This window comes from Salmo salar, chromosome ssa09 (genome assembly GCF_905237065.1).
Source record: "Salmo salar chromosome ssa09, Ssal_v3.1, whole genome shotgun sequence".
Taxonomy (NCBI): domain Eukaryota; kingdom Metazoa; phylum Chordata; class Actinopteri; order Salmoniformes; family Salmonidae; genus Salmo; species Salmo salar.
In genome coordinates, this window is record NC_059450.1 from 17,417,573 (window position 1) to 17,437,419 (window position 19,847).

The 19,847-nt window shown below is 42.8% G+C and overlaps 1 long non-coding RNA gene across 1 annotated transcript; it reads right to left on the bottom strand.

The window, feature by feature from the left end:
* Nucleotides 1-9,420: 9,420 nt before the first annotated feature.
* On the bottom strand, nucleotides 9,421-12,936 carry LOC106610899 (uncharacterized). The gene is made up of 4 exons (XR_001330016.1): nucleotides 12,611-12,936; nucleotides 12,323-12,467; nucleotides 12,115-12,183; nucleotides 9,421-10,400 (listed from the first exon to the last, which is right to left on the bottom strand). It is a non-coding gene; the product is annotated as an uncharacterized lncRNA (long non-coding RNA).
* Nucleotides 12,937-19,847: the final 6,911 nt, after the last annotated feature.

Below are 19,847 nucleotides of genomic sequence, written 5' to 3' on the forward strand. Positions count from 1 at the left end.
TCCAGAACATTTCAAGAACTTTGAACATTTCTTCAGGTGCCGTCGCAAAAACCATCAAGCGCTATGATGAAACTGGCTCTCATGAGGACAGCCACAGGAAAAGGAAGACCCAGAGTTACCTCTGCTGCAGAGGATAAGTTCATTAGAGTTACCAGCCTCAGAAATTCCAGCCCAAATAAATGCCTCACGGAGTTCAAGTAATGGACACATCTCAACATCAACTGTTGTTGCAAAGAAGCCACTACTGGAGGAAACCAATAATAAGAAGAGACTTGCTTGGGCCAAGAAAAACGAGCAATGGACATTAGACCGGTGGAAATCTGTCCTTTGGTCTGATGAGTCCAAATTTGAGATTTTTGTTCCAACCGCTGTGTCTTTGTTCTCTGCGTGTGTGGTTCCCACCATGAAGCACGGAGGAGGAGGTGTGGGGGTGCTTTTCTGGTGACACTGTCAGTGATTTATTTAGAATTCAAGGCACACTTAACCAGCCTGACTACCACAGCATTCTGCAGCGATACACCGTCCCATCTGGTTTGCACTTAGTGGGACTATCATTTGTTTTTCAATAGGACAATGACCCAAAACACATTTTACCAAGAAGGAGAGTGATGGAGTGCTTCATCAGATGACCTGGCCTCCACAATCACACAACCTCAACCCAATTGAGGTGGTTTGGGATGAGTTGGACCGCAGAGTGAAGGAAATGCAGCCAACAAGTGCTCAGCATATGTGGGAACTCTTTCAAGACTGTTGGAAAAGCATTCCAGGTGAAGCTGGTTGAGAGAATGCCAAGAGTGTGCAAAGTGGTCTTCAAGGCAAAGGGTTGCTACTTTGAAGAATATAAAATATAAAATCTATTTTGATTTGTATAACCCTTTTTTGTTACTACATTATTCCACATGTGTTATTTCATAGTTTTGATTATTCTACAATGTCGAAATTGTAAAAATAAAGAAAAACCCTCAAATGAGTACGTGTGTACAAACTTTTGACTGGTACTGTATAACCAACAGACAATGTAGGGCCTTTATTTGAAAGGCAGAACTGAAAGCAGGCTTCAATAGCCAGGTATTGATCCTGTATAACAGTCGTAAGGAGAAGGTTATTTTACAAAGGCAGAGTGAACATCGTGTTTCTCCCTCTGATGTAGATGATGAATCTAGCTGGGGAAAAACACTACATGACAAAGCGGCTCTGTCACCTCAGCACGAGTCGAGCGGCGCTGGCTTAGCTGAAGCTCCTCTTATTTCTTTATCAGGACTGGAGACGGGCTGAGCGCTTTTCCAGAATCTTCCAAGCTCTGGAGGGCTCAACGGCTCATCCATCACCAGAGCAGATCCATGGGTTTTTCATTTAAGTCAGGAGTCAGACTTCAGACCCCAGCCCCATTGAGTTTCAACATTCGTGTCCCAACACCTGTCAATCGCCTCACATAAACACAACGGCAGCGCCTCTCTCTCTCTCTCTCTCTCTCTCACTCACTTTTCTCCTTTTTTTATGAGGAGTGAACTCGTTTTTGAAATTGTGACGTGATCTCGGGGTCAGGACTGCAAATCAAACACACGTTCCTGCACTCACCCAGACAAAAGGAGAGAACACATTGCCCTTCCAAAATGACACTGTGTGTGTGTGTGTGTGTGTGTGTGTGTGTGTGTGTGTGTGTGTGTGTGTGTGTGTGTGTGTGTGTGTGTGTGTGTGTGTGTGTGTGTGTGTGTGTGTGTGTGTGTGTGTGTGTGTGTGTGTGTGTGTGTGTGTGTGTGTGTGTGTGTGTGTGCGCGAGCATACGAATGCTTGTGCATACTTGCTTTAATTCTCCTCCAGACAGCTCCACGTAAACATCAATCCATGGTTGAAGAATATAGCTCCCTTATGATAATGTCAATTAAAACCAAACCTGTCACATTAAACAGGCAAGATTATGGCTTTCTCCTTTACTACAATTAAAAAACATTGGCTGCAACATTACACAGTGAAGGAAAACTTTTCTGAATTGGCCATAACAGTATCAGATTCTTGCTATTATATTATTTCCCCACAATCAATCTATGGATCCCCCTCCACCTTCTTTACCAAGGCTACAACACATAGGGGAGAGTGGGGTAAGTTAAGCCAAAGGGGTAAGTTGAGTCACCCATGTTTCTAGGAAACCATAAACAACATTTCTAATTTGACCAAATATTCAGGAAGATGTCATCATTTCATGGAATCTGTAGGAAGAAACCACATAGAAAAAGCGGTAAGCAAGTTATGTCCAAAAAACTGATTTTCACCAAGTCAAATTAATGTATTATGTTACAGGTTTCATGATGCTTGTATCTAAACCAAAGTAGATAATTCTAAGATTGTTTATACATCAGTTGGGGTTTCTATAAGCTTCAATATAAGGTCCTAAACCTAGCATGAAAGTGCATCCTTGTAGCTGTGTGGGATAATATAGTCAAAATGTTTGCCATGGGGTGAGTTGAGCCAATGGCGAGCTGAGCAAATTTAAGTCTTTCCTTCACATGTGTAATGCAAGGGATTGTCACTGGGATATGAGGTAACAACAGGGCCTGGCCTATATTAAAAGTGTTTTAAAAAAAGTACAAAGTGTTTGTTAGGTGTTAAGCCTGTGTTAAAATAAGCTTTAACATTATTTTAAAGAAGTGACTCAAATCAAATGTATTTATAAAGCCCTTTTTACATCAGCAGATGTCACAAAGTGCTTATAAAGAAACCCAGCCTAATATCCCAAACAGCAAGCAATGCAGATGTAGAAGCACGACGGCTAAGAAAAACTCCCTAGAAAGGCAGGAAACTAGGAAGAAACCTAGAGAGGAACCACGCTCTGGCTCTTCTGGCTGTGCTGGATGGAGATTATAAGAGTACATTGCCATTAAGGCCAGATCATTCTTCAAGATGTTCAAACGTTCATAGATGACCAGCAGGGTCAAATAATAACCACAGTGGTTGTAGAGGGTGCAACAGATCAGCACCTCAGGAGTAAATGTCAGTTGGCTTTTCATAGCTAAGCATTCAGAGGTAGAGACCGCAGGTGCGGTAGAGAAGGAGAGAGAGAGGGAGGGATAGATAGATAGAGAGAGGTTCGAAAACAGTAGGTCCGGGACAAGGTAGCATGTCCGGTGAACAGGTCAGGGTTCCATCGCCACAGGCAGAACAGCAGAAAATGGATCAGCACCACAACCAGGTGGACTGGGGACAGGGACAGCCAGGAGTCATCAGGCCAGGTAGTCCTGAGGCATGGTCCTATTCTCCACAGACCACCAACTTACTACCCTGAGACAAGGCTGAGTATAGCCCACGAAAGATCTCCTCCACCACACGAGCCTGAGGGGGGCGCAAAACCGGACAGGAAGATTATGTCAGTGACTCAACCCACTCAAGGCGATTACAGCGGGGAAAAAAGCCTGGACCGACGTGACGCACCCCTCCTAGGGACGGCATGGAAGAGCACTAGTAAGCCAGTGACTCAGCCCCGTAATAGGGTCAGAGGCAGAGAAACCCAGTGGAGAGAGGAGGAGCCAGCCAGGCAGAGACAGCATAGGCGGTTCATCACTCCAGTGCCTTGCCGTTTACCTTCGCACCCCTCGACCAGACCACACTCAATCATAGGACCTACTGAAGAGATGAGTCTTCAGTAAAGACCTAAAGTTCGAGACAGAGTCTGCGTCTCTCACGTGGATAGGCAGACCATTCCATAAAAATGGACCTCTATAAGAGAAAGCCCGTCCCCATACCAGTGAAAATTGACATTGTGTTTCTGAATGACATCACCAAGAGGTAGAATATAGTGATCCCAAAACGGAACCTTGAGGAACACCAAAACTTGCCATTGATTTGTCAGAGGACAAACCATCCACAGAGACGAAGTGATATCTTTCCGACAGTTAACATCTAAACCAGGCAAGAACTTGTCCTTGTAGACCAATTAGGGTTTCCAATTTCTCCAAAAGAATGTGGTGATCGATGGTGTCAAAAGCGGGACTAAGTTCTAGGAGCACGAGGACAGATGCAGAGCCTTGGTCTGATGCCATTAAAAGGTAATTTACCACTTTCACGAGTGCAGTACTATGATGGGGTCTAAACTCAAACTGGAGCGTTTCACATACATTATTTGTCTTCAGGAAGGCAGTGAGTTGCTGCGCAACAGCTTTTTCTAAAATGTTTGAGAGGAATGGGAGATTCGATACAGGCCAATAGTTTAAAAAAAAATCCTGGTCAAGGTTTGGCTTTTTCAGGAGAGGCTTTATTACTGCCACATTTAGTGAGTTTGGTACACATCCGGAGGATAGGGAGACGGTTATTATGTTCAACATAGGAGGGTTAAGCACTAGTCTAGTTGGAATAGGGTCCAGTAAGCAGCTGGAAGGTTTAGAGGCCATGACTATTTTCACGAATGTGTCGAGAGATACATCATTAAAAGACTTGAGTGTCTCCTTTGATCCTAGGTTCTGGCAGTTCTGTGAAGACTCGGGACAACTGAGATTTGGAGAAATACGCCGATTCAAAGAGGAGTCTGTAATTTGCTTTCTAATGATCATGGTCTTTTAACATGGTTCTAAGAAGGTCGTGGTAATATTTCATTCAGTACAGAACCATACCTGGGTTGAGTTGTGCCAAGAGACCACTTTTTTTGGACAAGTTATGTTTAAAAAACTGTAATGTTTGCATGAACTCTGATTATTTCCAGGGATACACAACGTCCTGAAATATATGTAGATATCTTTGGTAGAAAGAATACTATATTTCCCTTGACGGAGTGATGCTGAATCTAAAAATAAATGTTTTACTTCCGCCACTCTCCCCAACCTGAACTACAGTAGAACTGATGTAGAGCTGCTGTAGAACTGATGTAGAGATGATATAGAGCTGCTGTAGAACTGATGTAGAGCTGCTGTAGAACTGATGTAGAGCTGATATAGAGCTGCTGTAGAACTGATGTAGAGCTGCTGTAGAACTGATGTAGAGCTGCTGTAGAACTGATGTAGAGCTGATATAGAGCTGCTGTAGAACTGATGTAGAGCTGTTATAGAGCTGCTGTAGAACTGATGTAGAGCTGATATAGAGCTGCTGTAGAACTGATGTAGAGCTGCTGTAGAACTGATGTAGAGCTGATATAGATCTGCTGTAGTACTGATGTAGAGCTGCTGCAGAACTGATGTAGAGCTGATATAGAGCTGCTGTAGAACTGATGTAGAGCTGATATAGAGCTGCTGTAGAACTGATGTAGAACTGATATAGAGCTGTTGTAGAACTGATGTAGAGCTGATATAGAGCTGCTGTAGAACTGATGTAGAGCTGATATAGAGCTGCTGTAGAACTGATGTAGAACTGATATAGAGCTGCTGTAGAACTGATGTAGAGCTGCTGTAGAGCTGCTGTAGAACTGATGTAGAGCTGCTGTAGAACAGCAGGTTAAAATATCAAACAAACTCTGAACCAATGACATTCATTTGGGGACAGGTCGAAAAGCGTTAAACATGTATGGCAATTTAGCTAGTTAGCTTGCACTTGCTAGCTAATTTGTCCTATTTAGCTAGCTTGCTGTTGCTAGCTAATTTGTCCTGGGATATAAACATTGAGTTGTTATTTTACCTGAAATGCACAAGGTCCTCTACTCTGACAATTAATCCACATATAAAACGGCCAACCGAATCGTTTCTAGTCATCTCTCCTCCTTCCGGGCTTTTGCATCTTTGAACTTATATGGTGATTGGCATCTACACTTTCATAGTATTACCACGACAACCGGCAAAACAGTTCGTCTTTCAATCACCAAAGTGGGTATAACCAATGAGATGGCACGTGGGTACCTGCTTCTATAAACCAATGAGGAGATGGGAGAGGCAGGACTTTCAGCGCGATCTGCGTCAGAAATAGAAAGGAGTTCTATTTTAGCCCTTGGCATCTTAGACGCTCGTTGACGCGCGCGAGCAGTGTGGGTGCAATAATTGAATAACATGGATTTCTAAATTTATTTTGCGACGCTTGCACACGCAACGTGTCCGGTCTGGTCAGCATGTAAGAGGAAAGTACGCTTCTGTCAGAATGTTAGATCTGTGATCAAGCTTTATTTGCATATTAACGCTGTCAGTGCCACACTCAGGTCTACACTACTATGCTGACTGGTGATTCAAACAATGCGAAGGGGGAGGTGTGTTTGTATGCATGTGTGTTTTTCCTGTTATTCCTCTATAAATAGTGATGAAATAATGGGTTGTTGGGAAATGGCAAAGCAAGTATTGATGACTCAGACTCCCTTATTTGGATGATTTATTTGTTTTCCTTTATCTATTCTCTGCATTCTGGGCCAAGAAGTACCCATGTTTCTGAAGAGCCCTACTGTTCACTTTTACACTTCACTCCTCTCTCTCATCCCATCCCTCTCTCCCCTGGTACCTCCAGTCAGGAAAAAAGAGGGTGTTGTGAAACATTCTGCCTGCGTCGCATCTTGTGAGCTCCTCAGAAAAAACAAGGCAACAAAGATAGTAAGGTTTATGAAAAGGAGCTTGTTCAACAAATGTGTTTAAGTTATGTTCTCTTTTTTTGCTCCAAACATTCCCATTGAACCATTCATTCAGTTGGAGAAAGTGCCTTCTCTCTCAGTTACTATCTGTCTGTCTGCCTCCCTCCCTCTCCCCCATCTCTCTCCCGCCTCCCTATGAAGGTGTTTACATAATGAACATATTGAATTTGTTGCTGAGGCCAAGTCTTATTTCCCTCCACTCTGTGTAAATAAAATGATACCCCTTTTATTAAAACATATTTAGAAAAATGATATGATAATTAAACCAATTAGGAGTTGTTTATGGGGCTTGGGTTATGGCCACGTTTGAAGCGGTTTGTCTGTTTGGAGGGTCCTGTTAACCTAGACTTTTAAAAAGCTGTGTTTTGAAGCTCTGTCATTTGCCATACACTCAAGCCCAATCCTCGGGCTCCTGGAAGGCTGAGGGGGACATGATCAAATTTAGCAGAAAAACACACATTCTCTTCTATATTTTGTCAACCAAACTCCCCTCATAAATAGATAGACACAGAGTTCCTTTTTTTCCTAAAGCTTCACTTTTCACTTATTCAACCCACTTGAACATCACCCAAATGTGTTGATCATATGCATGGTCATATGTAGCTCTGCTGGCTGCAGTGGAGAGGTGTAGTTTATGGTTTTTAATGTATGCCCATTTATGAACCTGAAATTTGATCAGTCCTTGGAATAATACAGGTTGAATAAAACCAGTATATATGAAACCATTATGAAATATAACCAGTATATATGAAACCATTATGAAATATAACCAGTATATATGAAACCATTATGAAATATAACCAGTATAGATGAAACCATTATGAAATATAACCAGTATAGATGAAACCATTATGAAATATAACCAGTATAGATGAAACCATTATGAAATATAACCAGTATATATGAAACCATTATAAAATATAACCAGTAAATAAGACAATAGTGCCAAATAGTTCTGATGAGGCAGTTTGTGTTTCATTACATTTTCTTTGACATACAGTTTTAATCCTATTATTAACCTTTTATTCTGCACATCTTCAATATTTCCATTTATTTCCAGTTATTTCCCAAATTAAAATAATCGTAAAGAAATAAACGTAGGTGTAAAAATAAAATAATTGGTGTTCTTCTTGTAGCTATCCATATGTCTGCCATAGGTTTGTTGATGTTTTGAAGGTGAGCAACCAATCAATATGATTATCTGGCCCCAGGGCCGGCACTAGCCTTTTGGGGGCCCTAAGTGAGAACAGTAAGTTGAGACACCAACTGAGTACCTAAAAATAGAAATAAGCGTCCTCTTATGTCGCTTATGGCTGGAGCCGGCCCTGTCTGGCCCAGCAGTCACTCAGTAGCTAAATAGCATACTCCAGATGCATCCATTTTTAATTTTTTTATTTCACCTTTATTTAACCTGGTAGGCCAGTTGAGAACAAGTTCTCATTTACAACTGCGACCTGGCCAAGATAAAGCAAAGCACAAACAACAACACAGAGTTACACAAGGGATAAACAAACGTACAGTCAATAACACAATAGAAAAATCTGTATACAGTGTGTGCAAATTAAGTAAGGAGGTAAGGCAATAAATAGGCCAATAGTGGCGAAGTAATTACAATTTAGCAATTAACACTGGAGTGATAGATGTGCAAATGAGGATGTGCAACTAGAAATACTGGTTTAAATACGGATATTCAAAAGAGCAGAAAAAAACTAATATGTGGATGAGGTAGGTAGATTGGATGGGCTATGTACAGATGGGCTGTGTACAGCTGCAGCGATCGGTAAGCTGCTCTGACAGCCGATGCTTGAAGTTAGTGAGGGAGATATAAGTCTCCAACTTCAGTGATTTTTGCAATTCCTTCCAGAGTCATTGGCAGCAGAGAGCTGGAAGGAAAGGTGGCCAAAGGGGGTGTTGGCTTTGGGGATGACCAATGAAATATACCTGCTGGAGTGCGTGCTACGGGTGGGTGTTGCTATGGTGACCAGTGAGCTGAGATAAGGTGAGGCTTTACCTAGCAAAGATTTATAGATGACCTGGAGCCAGTGGGTTTGGCGGTGAATATGTAGCGAGGACCAGCAAACGAGAGCAGCCAACCACCAACTGGTGGGTGGTATATGTGGCTTTGGTGACAAAACGGATGGCACTGTGATAGACTGCATCCAATTTGCTGAGTAGAGTGTTGGAGGCTATTTTGTAAATTACATCGCAGGAAGTCAAGGATCGGCAGGATAGTCAGTTTTACAAGGGTATGTTTAGCAGCATGAGTGAAGGAGGCTTTGTTGCGAAATAGGAAGCCGATTCTAGATTTAATTTTGGATTGGAGATGCTTAATATGAGTCTGGAAGGAGAGTTTACAGTCTAACCAGACACCTAGGTATTTGTAGTTGTCCACGTATTCTAAGTCAGAACCATCCAGAGTAGTGATGCTAGTTGGGCGGGCGGGTGTGGGCAGCGATCGGTTGAAGAGCATGCATTTAGTTTTGCTAGCATTTAAGTGCAGTTGGAGACCATGGAAGGAGTGTTGTATGGCATCAAAGCTCGTTTGTAGGTTTGTTAACACAGTGTCCAAAGAAGGGCCAGATGTATACAGTATGGTGTCGTCTGCGTAGAGGTGGATCAAAGAATCACCCGCAGCAAGAGCGACATCATTGATATATACATAGAAATTATAACAGAGTGTGAGAACTGGGAGCTTGACCATTCAGCCCCTCGACAACTTAACTTTTTATGGATTGAATATGAACTATGAGCTGGAATGATGCATGACGAGCAGCTGTCCATTTCAGAGAATGCTTTCACTGACCACTGCTGTAAAGGTGTCTCAAGTTATGGGCCTCTATTCACACATGAGACTGAACATAACGAACAAAAAGCACTTATCACAAACAACATCCTTCATTACATCCAAGAGAGGTTTAATAACAGCAAATAACTCCCACACGTCATAAATTTGTAGATCACAGTAATGTTATCATAAGCGAATGGAAACAGACTTATACAGTATAATAAACAACAAACTAACAGCTTTCTACTGGCATCAGATAGAAATAGTTTCACACTACATTACACAGTTTCATAATGTTGATCAATATTCAGAACACAGAAAGCACATTGAAACGATTAAACGACGAAAGTATTACAATCAACATTCATGTACTGCTAACATTAGCATCCCAATTAAGTGATGAGTAATGACAGCCAAACATTTGAATGAATTTTGTGTTTTTTGTAACAATAGAAAAAAATCTATTTATACATTTTCTTTGGCTTTTTTCTCACGGGTTCATCGTCGTCACTACTTTGATTATCCTTACTCATCTCAGACAGACATTCTTGATCGTTGGCACGTTTGTTATGGTCAAGCAATGCACATACAAAAACGTTGTTTTCGTAGTAGCAGCAATAAGTTGTCACAGGAATTTTTTTCAGAGAATTAAAAACTCTTTCTCTAGTTTGCATTTTGTCATCACGATAAATATGGTCGAAGACTACTGCCTTATAACCTGTGTCTACCTTTCTGAAAACATCTTCCAGTGGTTGGATGATGTTTGACACTTTTCCTTCTAGGCATGACTCCCTACAAGGACTGTTCTGTGTGTAGAGTATCAAACACTTTTTATCAGAAACTTTGTTCAAATTCAATTTCAGTTTATCCAGTACGCGATATTCTGAATGAACCTCTTCTTTTTGAGCTGCTACACCATCATTGTCATATGTGAATAGAGGAATAGCTGCAGTGACCCCACCACTGTTGAACACAGCGCTATTTGCCATGTCTTCCACAACCTTCTGAAAGTCAACGTTGCTTCCCTCCATCTTCCCATTTTGACATTCATTTTGTGTTAGATGGAGTGCAATTGTGAACTGGCCACCCCTGTATTAGAAACCCAAACATATAGTAAATCAAATGGTTGAAATGGAAACATTTAAAATGAGCATTTAAAAACTTCTTAGGGATCAGACCCCTTTTCCTCCATTTCCGCTTGAATGACATGCCCAAAGCAAACTGCCTGTAGCTCAGGCCCTGAAGCCAGGATATGCATATTATTGGTACCATTGGAAAGAAACCACTTTGAAGTTTGTAGAAATGTTAAAATAATGTAGGTGAATATAACACAATAGATATGGTAGGAGAAAGTCCAAAGAAAAACCAACCAGATTTTTTTTTGAGAGAGACCATCCTCTTATAAATGCAACAGAAAGCTCATATTGTAAAATAGCTCCCTGGATGGGTGTCAGCAGTCTATGTCAGCAGTCTATGTTCAAAGAGTTTAAGAGTTTTTGTATGAGGACACAGTCTTGAAAATCTGTCTTCGCGCACCATGATGAAGTTGCGCACCTGCTAAAATTGGTTTCCTATTGAACATTCTTCTATCCGAAAGATATATTATAGTTTGATTACATTCTAGGGTGTCTGAGGAGTAAATACAAACATATTTTGACTTGTTGAAACAAAGTTTAGGGGTAGATTTTCGGATTCCTTTCTCTGCAAGTTGAATGAGTGGATTACTCAAATCGATGGCACCAACTATATGGACTTTTTGGCATATAAAAAAGGATTTGATCTAACAAAACGACACTACATGTTATAGCTGGGACCCTTTGGATGATAAATCAGAGGAAGATTTTCAAAAAGTAAGTGAATATTTCATCTTTATATGTGAATGTATGAAGCCTGTGCCGGTGGAAAAATATTTGGATGTTGGGCGCCGTCCTCAAACAATCGCATGGCATGTTTTCGCTATAATAGCTACTGTAAATTAGACAGTACAGTTAGATTAACAAGAATTCAAGCTTTCAGCCACTATAAGACACTTATATGTACCTAAATGTTTAACTGCTATGATAACTATTAGAATTTATTTGAATTACACGCCCTCCAGTTTCACCGGACACCGATCATTAAGATTAAGACATAATACTGAATTTGCATTTCAGACAGCGCCAATTAGTTTGCTATAAAGCTAGCTGAGGGGTGGAGCTGGGGAAATGTAACCACTCTCAAATTGAAAGTTGCAAGGACTTGACAGTCCATGAGACCAACCAAGATCGTTTAAAACATATTTTGAACCTACACTGTACATTGTTTTTATAATGACTCAAATTACAACAGAAACCTGAACAATTAAATAAAACAACCTTATAGTTTGGGTTATAATAGGGATATGTTATATTTAATAATCATTATTTAAAGTATCCGCTCAAAAGATTGAGAATAATGTTGTCTGTTATAATAAAGTTTAGAGTAATTGTCACATCAGCAACAAAAAACCAAGAGCGATAAATGTAGATCCATGCAGAATTGTTATATTCCTAATACTGAGTAGGGTTGTTATATTCCTAACACTGGGTAGGGTTGTTATATTCCTAATACTGGGTAGGGTTGTTATATTCCTAATACTGGGTAGGGTTGGTATATTCCTAATACTGGGTAGGGTTGGTTAAACCATGGAGTTACATTGCAGATTGCACAGTAAGAGCTTAACAGACTGTAAAGCCGCAAGAAAAGCCATTGTAAAAAGCCATGTCAGATTATGAGATAGAAGCTCATGGTTGCTAAAAGTAGAAACAAACAAAAATTATCTTACATGGGCTGTTTTTGGCTTTTGTCTTTGTTCTTTGCCATCATAATATTCTGCAAGTCTTTATGCTTGAACCTAAATAGGAAACATGGTTATTATCACCACCACAGCAGTAGGCAAAGACTATGTGTACTTTACAGTAATTACTGTGTTAGCACTACATGAATCGACATGCAAACATTAAATAATATACAGCACTTTATATGTTACCCACCTTGTGTATATTACGTCTTCAATAATTTTTTTCACATTTTCTCTTGATAATTCTGACTGCCCTTTCTCCACAAAGACGCTAATGAACACCAATAGGAGAACGTAGATCTTAGCCTCTTTAATGAACATTATGGTACACATCTCTGCTGAATGACACCATTAGAAATACAGACATTAGCAGGGTTCAAGCAGGGTTAGGGTTTAAAAAAAATGAAAACTACTGTCAGGTTGCAGTTACAGTAGGTATTTGTGCTCTCTGAAGAGGTTGACTGCGTTGTGTTAAACTCACCAGCTGCAGCTTGTACTTCAATCTGAATCTCAGTAAATTTGGTTAGATCTCAGACACCTGTCTGTCCCTGAGGTGAGGCACAGCTTTTATTGCTAACAGTGTTGTGAAAATATTGATTCAAATACTTCTCAGATACCGGAGCTTGTGAATTCAAATAGATTTCATTACAGAGAGTAATGAAGCCGAGCAATTCCAGGGAAGAACTAACTCTTCGTTCTTAGGACTTGGCTTTTATACAGTCTTACACTTAAATAATATCGTCACTCCACTTTACGAATCTTGTTGTCTTACTTAGTTTCCATTCTCTTACTGGCTCAGACATTCGGGCATAGATTCTATTGGTGGCGTGACATGCATACTCCTACTGCAGGTCTAATGGTGCCTATCACTGATTATCTAATGTTCCTGTCCAAAGGTCTTCACAAGTTCAGGCCGATGTGGTCTATGTATGATTAACCAATGTACATGTCCAGTAGCCTTCACAAGATCAGATATGGCCCAGACCAGTCACGTCTTGTTGGTCTACCTTGCTTACGTTCTGTTTTTTAAATGTCCGATGGTTAACTCGATGTTGATCCAGCTTTGTACACACATGGGCTCAGCCTTCATTCTGTTTACATGTTTAATATTTAAACTTATATCGATTATTCTTTCTACTTCAAAGAGAACAGTATAGGTACTGAGAATCACCAGATGACTGGAAACTCTCCAACAACAGTGACAGGACAGTGTTCTCAATATAAAGGGCAGAATGTATGCCCAAACATGGACTCAGGCATGTCATATTTTCATCTATCTCAGTTATCCTTAATGGTAGCCTACCATCTGAGACTGTTAAAACATTTGCATACGCTATTATTACCTTACACAAGACTACTGCCTCTACTTTTTTCATGTGTGCTATAGTATAGTTCACAGAGGTCACCAAAGGGTAGAAAAGGAGGAAGAAAATGTAATCAGGGAATGAGAATGCTCAATTATCTTCCTACAGGTGTAGGATCTTAGTTTGATCACCCTGTTGCAGAATAACTTTCCTACGTTGCAGAACATTTCAAACGTAGTGTATTTGAAGTTTAAAAAGGCTCCTGAAGTTTATAATTTCCTCTTTGAAATTACAGACTTAATTTTCCCTTACGAAAAATGTATTAACCTCTACAGAAATGTCCATTAATTATAATCCACATAATAATTCACATTTCCTGTTGCTGCCAGATTATTTTCCTGCTTTAGCAAACTGGCTCAAATTAAGGTCCTACATCTGTAGTTTATGCATATAGAACAGAATCATAACTTTAGAAATGCATGATTAACTCAGCCTTGGCTTCATTGGATGTCGTCCTGTAGTTTGTTTGTCTACAATACATGACTAACAGTCAGTTTAAGACAGTTGCCGATCCACAGTCAACACATAACGCATACATTGGAGAGACGTACTGTGGCTTTTTGAATATAAATTGTAATACTGACTCACTAAATACAGGTGATCATATCTGTCTGCACTCTCTTGTAGAGTCTCATTTGGTTATTGAGGTACAGTAAATGTACATTTATTGGGACAGACTTTCATAGCTAATGCAAGATTAGGTTATGGGTTCCACAATAAGGTCATTATCAACTCAGCAGTGTAAGTCTATTGTACCAGCAACTTTACCGGTAAATGAGGATGGGGTGAGCGTAATTCTCTGTCATTGAGCAACATTACTGCGTCATATACAGTGAGGGAAAAAAGTATTTGATCCCCTGCTGATTTTGTACGTTTGCCCAATGACAAAGAAATGATCAGTCTATAATTTTAATGGTAGGTTTATTTGAACAGTGAGAGACAGAATAACAAAAAAATCCAGAAAAACGCATGTCAAAAATGTTATAAATTGATTTGCATTTTGATGTAAGATACACATATCATATGATTTGTCTGTGTGTTGGCAGATGAGAGGAACGGAATGTGTTAGCATGGGTGCCCACACGTAACGCTGTCACCCAGGCTGGCATTCCTCTCAGCTGGGAAGTGTACCCAGTGAACAGCAAGAAAGGAATGCAGACAAATATCTGTCTTTATCAAACAATACTGCTGCAATTAAAGTCTCTCTGTCTCAGACTGCTCTTTATACATCTTCCTCTAACACTCCTCCCCCTCCTCGTCTGATGCTGGGCTGATCTGGGAGATAAAGGCTCATCAGTGGCAAGATCTGACAAGACGATGATTATCACATCGTTTCACAGGGGAATTAATCATAGTGATTAATAGTCACAAATAAATACTCTATCTCTCTCTTTCTCTCTGGCAATGAATTTCGCACATGCAGAGCGCCATCACCAAGACTAACACAGAGTATTTAAGCAAAACCGCTATCCGGATGTTTCCGGGATAAGACAAAACAACAATAATATATTTTTGGAACAGTGTTTGTTTAGTGGAACAGAAGGAACTTAACTGGAAATAGCCGCGGGAAGATATTTGGGAGTGGGGATGCTGTGATTCTTTTTGCGGTTGGGGAGTGCAGAGGCTATATGTATCCGCTAATACAGGACTAGTAAAGGCCCAGGGCACTACTTTTGTGGGAAACATTTTTCTACATTTAAATTTTTTAGGGGGTGCTACTGCACCCTTAGCACCCTTTCTTCCCGCGGCTATGCAACTGGACCTGTAATTCAGACACGTTGTCTTCCTTCCCCCAGAAACTTCCAGATAACCTTTTTTATTGAACAGTGTTGAATGTCAGCCAGTCTATTAGGAGATCTGCTCTGTCTCTGTTATTTGTCCTTGTCTATTTAATTTTAATTAATTAGTTAAGCTGTGGCTGAGTTGGCCTGTATTTTTAGAGAGGGTGAAAGAGAGTTCAATGGAGAGAGAAAGGACTCTCTCCAACCTTTTTATGGAAGTAAAGTACGTCGGATAAAAAATGTCATGACAGTCCTGATGGAAACAGAACATTTGTCGGTAAACTTTCCAAATGTTGACAAAACAAAAAACGCACAAAATATTTTAAGAGCAATATTAATATAATAACCATATTGAAGTAAACATGGAGTCACGCGATGAAATGTTGTGTGGTCATCCCACTACGACTCGTCAGGAAAGCATGCAGTTAGGCTACAGATGAAATAAATGATGATGAACTTCACAGGGTGGTGAAAGTGCAAGGTGATGAGCTTGATGCACCTTTCCTATAAATATCGAGGGTCTTATTCTGGTGACATGATCATCGATGCTCGGCTGCCATTTCACAAATACAAATAATCTCGCTCTTTTGTCCATAATAATCTCATCATGTAGGCTATATCTGTATCTGCTAGCTGTTGGCTAGAGTGCACTTGCCAATACCAGAGTGGGCACACTCGCTATATATCGCAATTTGTTTTGTGAAAAAACCCATCAGTAGAGTTGAAAATGCACTGGAGACCCATATAACTTGTATTTTTTATTCGGTACATGTGAATTTAATTGATAAATAATACATTTTTTAACCCCTTTTTCTCCCCAATTTAGTGATATCGAATTGCGATCCAATTATGATCTTGTCTCATCTCTACAACTCCCCAACGGGCTCGGGAGAGGCAAAGGTCGAGTCATGCGACCTTCGAAACATTACCCGCCAAACCGCGCTTCTTAACACCCGCCCTCTTAACCCCGAAGCCAGCCGCACCAATATGTCGGAGGAAACACCCTTCAACTGGGGACCGAAGTCAGCCTGCAGGCGTCCGGCCCGCCTCAAAAAATCCGCTAGAGTGCGATGAACCAAGTTAAGCCCCCCTGGCCGAACAATCCCCTAGCCCGGACGATGAAGCTGGGCCAATTGTTCACCACCCTTTGTGACTCCAGGTCACGGCCGGTTGTGACACAGCCTGGGATCAAACCCGGGTCTGTAGTGACGCCTCAAGCACTGCGATGCAGTGCCTTAGACTGCTCTGCCACTCGGGAGGCCGCAAAAGGTATTGTTATGTGCATTACATCATCACGCACAACCTTTTATCAGCAACAAGTCCATTTGATGGAAACACATCTGTTGTGGGAATAATTGTTTTATGCAGATTCTTTTTATATTTGAATGTAAATCTGTTGCTAATTGGAAAGGTTTGGAGCCATCAGGTTTCTGCTTCTGGGTTCTGCTTTAGAGAATCGTGACACTCTCAAGTTCATGTATGCATGATTGCCACGCTCGTCGTAGGAAGTGGACCAAAACGCAGCGGGAATGTGTAAACTCATCTTCTTTTATTAGAAGGAACGTGAACACAAAACAAAATAACAATGACGATGAAGACAGTCCTGTCAGGCTAAACGCCAAACACGGAACAACTACCCACAAATCCCATGGACAAAACAACCCTATTAAATAGGACCTTCAATTAGAGGCAACGAGGAACAGCTTCCTCCAATTGAAGGTCAAACCAATAAACTATGCATAGAAATAGACTAACTAGACACAGACATAGAAATAGACTAACATAGAACACTGCCCAACAAACCCCGAAACACACTAAACAAACACCCCCTGCCACGCCCTGACCAAACTACAATAACAAACAACCCCTTTTACTGGTCAGGACGTGACAATGATGGCATGAATGAAGCAATAACCATTAGCTGTTCCTTTTTTGCACAGTAATAGAGATAAATCGTTGTAATTGTACAGTTATATTATTTTCCTCTTACTCCTGCGAATTTGTTGTATTAATAGTAAATATATCAATGATGACAAGTAATTGTTGTCCAACTATCCTGTTTCTATTTCAGTTACCTCACTGATTGGAGCGATTTGCATGTTCTATGTAACTGGGATACAGCTTTCTGGGTATAATTCCTCCATTAATATTTAATTTCCATCAAAGTGTGTTTTCAAAGTCTAGGGTGACATTCCAGCCTTCCAGCCCAGTCACCATAAAGCCAATTCCGGACCAGGACTAGGAACGCGGTGTGGTTCCAAAGAGCTGTGTTTTTAGTCACCTTATACCTCTATCCTCCCGTGCTGGCACCTGTAGCGCCTCTCCAGCAACAGTAAATCACGTGACCATTTCCTTGCGAGGAAATCCTAATCCCCGGGTAGATCCGCGGGGCGAGGGCCGCTGCACCGACTCAAGACATGTTGAAACCCGAGGCGGCAGTACTAAGAAGGAAAAACGCTAGAAAGTGGTCCCCGTGCGCGATTTGTTTTGTCATCAATGCTCCATTAGTGTCACTTATTCCGTGCTGCCCCTCCTTCTCCCCTCATTGTGTTTGAGTCAATATCGGGAAAGCCTGCCCGTTTCTGCCCAAATGGTTACAATATACCTTCTTCACGCCTTAAGAGCTGACAAAGGTTATTAGGCTGACCTACGCTGCAGGAGAAATAGCCAAACAGATAAATCGTATCTGCATCGTCTATGTAATGTCGAGCCCCAAGCCCAGGGAATAGGATGGGGGTTATCAGATGGGGCAGGAAGTTAGGGAGCAGCCATCTTGACATGCATGTATCACTCATAATAGACCATACACGCAAATTAGATAAATGCAACACAATTTACCGCACTTTTTGTAAATAGTCCACCATTTTAGGGGAGCAAAAGCATTGGGACAAATTCACTTATACTGTGTGTGTATCAATGTCTTGGGGGTAGGATATTTGTGCATCTGTAACTTTTTCATCATTATTCACGATTCGTTCAGGATGATCCATAATCATGGTAGCATCCTGTCACATCCTCACCATAGAAAGCTTTTATTTTCTATGGTAGAGTAGGTCAGGGCGTGACTGGGGGGTTAATCTAGTTTATATTTTCTATGTGAGGTTCTAGTCTATTTTTACTATGTTTGGGTGATTTGTATGATTCCCAATTATTCCCAGTTATCGTTGTCTCTAATTGGGGATCATACTTAAGTAGCATTTTTTCCACCTGTGGGTTATGGGATATTGTGTAACGGCCGTCGTCAGAATTAGACCAAGGTGCAGCGGAGGATGTGTTCATCATTTGAATTTTAATGAAAAGAGAACACTTTACAAAAATAAACAAAAACGACAGCCAAACAGTCCTGTCAGGAAAAACTCTAAACAGAAACAATTACCCACAAAACCCCAACGGAAAAACAGGCACTTATGTGTGACCGCAAAACCTGACTCTGAAGGGGAGGGTCCGGGTGGGCCTACTTACGGCGGCGGCTCAGGTGCGGGACGTGGCCTCTGCTCCACCCTCGGCGTCGCCCTCTTAGATGGCGCACCTGGCCGCGCCGAAGGTCTGGTGGGCGACCCTGACTGCGCCCGGCTGGCGGGCGGTGATAGCTGCGCCCGGCCGGCGGGCGGCGATGGCTGTGCCCGGCTGGCGGGCGATCCTGGTTGCGCCCGGCTGGCGGGCGGTGATGGTTGCGCCTGGCTGGCGGGCGACCCTGGTTGCGCCCGGCTGGCGGGCGGGCGGAGATAGCTGCGCCCGGCTGGCGGGCGGCGATGGCTGTGCCCGGCTGGCGGGCGATCCTGGTTGCGCCCGGCTGGCGGGCGGTGATGGTTGCGCCTGGCTGGCGGGCGACCCTGGTTGCGCCCGGCTGGCGGGCGGAGATGGCTGCGCCCGGCTGGCGGGCGGCGATGACTGCGCCCGGCTGGTGGGCGGCGATGGCTGCGCCCGGCTGGCGGGCGACCCTGGTTGCGCCTGGCTGGCGGGCGTCCCTGGCGGCTCCGGCGGCACTGACCCAGGATTCACCAGGCTGAGGAGACATGTAAGAGGCCTGGCCCTAGGCGCAGGCACAGGACTCACCGGGCGGCTCTGACTGCTCCGGACAGGCGGGCGGCTCCGGACAGGCGGGCGGCTCTGACGGCTCCTGACTGGCGGGCGACTCTGGCGGCTCCGGACTGGCGGGAGGCTCTGGCGGCTCCGGACTGGCGGGCGGCTCTGGCGGCTCCGGACTGGCGGGCGGCTCTGGCGGCTCCTGACTGGCGGGCGGCTCTGGCGGCTCCGGACTGGCGGGCAGCTCTGGCGGCTCCGGACTGGCGGGCAGCTCTGGCGGCTCTGGACTGGGGAGACCCACTGAAGGCCTAGTCCTAGGAGGCGGCACAGGACGGACCAGGATGGGGAGACCCACTGGAGGCCTGGTCCGTGGAGCAGGCACAGGACTGACCAGGATGGGGAGACCCACTGGAGGCCTGGTCCGTGGAAGCGGCACAGGAGAGACCAGGATGGGGAGACCCACTGGAGGCCTGGTCCGTGGAGCAGGCACAGGATTGACCAGGATGGGGAGACCCACTGGAGGCCTGGTTCTGGGCGCAGGCACAGG